Source organism: Trichechus manatus, unplaced genomic scaffold, assembly GCF_000243295.1.
Source record: "Trichechus manatus latirostris isolate Lorelei unplaced genomic scaffold, TriManLat1.0 scaffold00062, whole genome shotgun sequence".
In the NCBI taxonomy this organism is placed as follows: domain Eukaryota; kingdom Metazoa; phylum Chordata; class Mammalia; order Sirenia; family Trichechidae; genus Trichechus; species Trichechus manatus.
Window position 1 is genome coordinate 9,530,817 of NW_004443998.1, and position 1,760 is coordinate 9,532,576.

Sequence of the window (1,760 nt, forward strand, 5' to 3'; positions counted from 1 at the left end):
GTGGGGTAGGAATGCGTATTAAAATGAGAATAGGATCCTACTACTCACCCACCGGATCAGCTAAAATGAACAATTCTGACAGTACCAGATATTGGGAACTCTTGTACACTGCTGGCCAGAGCATAAATTGGTACACTCATTTAAGAAAATAGTTTGACATTACCTAGTAAAGGTGAGGAGCCCTGGTGGCACAGTGGTTAAGAGCTACGGCTGCTAACCAAAAGCTCGGCAGTTCGAATCCACCAGCCACTCCTTGGAGACGCTATGGGGCAGTTTCTACTCTGTCTTATGGGGTTGCTCTGAATCAGAATTGACTCAACGGCAATGGGTTTGGTTTTGGGGTTAGTAAAGGTGAAGATACACATATCGACCAGATAGGATATCAGAATCCTACTCCTAGGCATACATACAACAGAAATATGTGCCTTGTACATCAGGAGACACATACATGAATGTTCACAGCAGCATTACTCATAATAGCTTCAAACTGGAAACAATCCAAGTATCCATCAACAGTAGAATGTGTAAAAAAATTGTGGAATACTCATTCACTGCAATGCTATATATAAACGAAAACCAACAAATTACAGCTACAGCCAATGATGTGGCTGGATCTTAAAAACAATGTTCAGTGTAAAAGGTTTGACTCTATTTGTATATGTAAAGTTCAAAAGCAGGCAAAATTAAACGATTTTGTTTAAGGATGCATACTTAGGAGGTAAATCTACAAAGAAAATCAAGAAAAGTGAATACCATAAAAGGTAGAACAATGGTTTCTCCAGAACCAAATGAAGGAGTTGTAATTGGGAAGGGGCCGTAGGTGGGGGCCTTCAGAGATGTTTACAGTGTGTGTGTGTGTTTTCTTTAAAAATTATTCTTATTGAGGTTTAAAGCAGATGCTGTTGAGTCGATTCTGACTCATTGCAACCCTACGTGTGTCAGAGTAGAACTTTTCTCCATGGGGTTTTCAATGGCTCATTTATCAGAAGCAGATCGCCAGGACTTTCTTCTGAGGCACCTCTGGGTGGGCTTGAACCTCTAACCTTTTGGTTAGTTAGCCTGTCGCGTTAACTGTTTGCACCATCCAGGGAGGTTTAACTTTCGTAAAATAAAATCAATGTAGCATTTCTTCTCCTGTATGCTCGTTACACAGGTGTTGACGATAATAATTCAGTAAACTACACATTTGGGTTTGTGTACTATATGCGTCACATTTTACAGTTTAAAAGGTTATAATTAGGGTATGAATACAGCAGAGAATCTTGAGAATCAGACTGGATCAAGAGGGGAAAATGAGCTAGCAATGAGGGCTTCTGTTAAAAACAATGAACACTTTTCAAGAAATAAGAATCAAGGCGGCACACAATAGGCAATAAATTAACTTCCTGGGTTGTAGGTAGAAGCGGCACTGTGGGCCAGTGGTCAGATCCTGACTGCCCCAGCAGGTTCTAAACCCAGCACTACAATTTAAGAGTGTTTCACCTTGCGAGTCGAAAGCAGATGGACCCCAGAGATGGTAGACTTGATGGTGGCAAAATTAGGAAGATGATGAAGCCTTAAGGACCCTCTCCCATTTGTGCTTGTCCCGAACTTGTGCTTTGCTTTCCCACATTTTCCTTGGACACTCAACAGCCTGTCCTTGTACCTCTTCCCTCCTTCATATGCAAATACTGCTGCCGAGTTGATTCCAACTCATGGTGACCCCGTATGTTGCCGAGTAGAACTGTGCTCCATAGTTTTCAATGGCTGTGATCTTTATG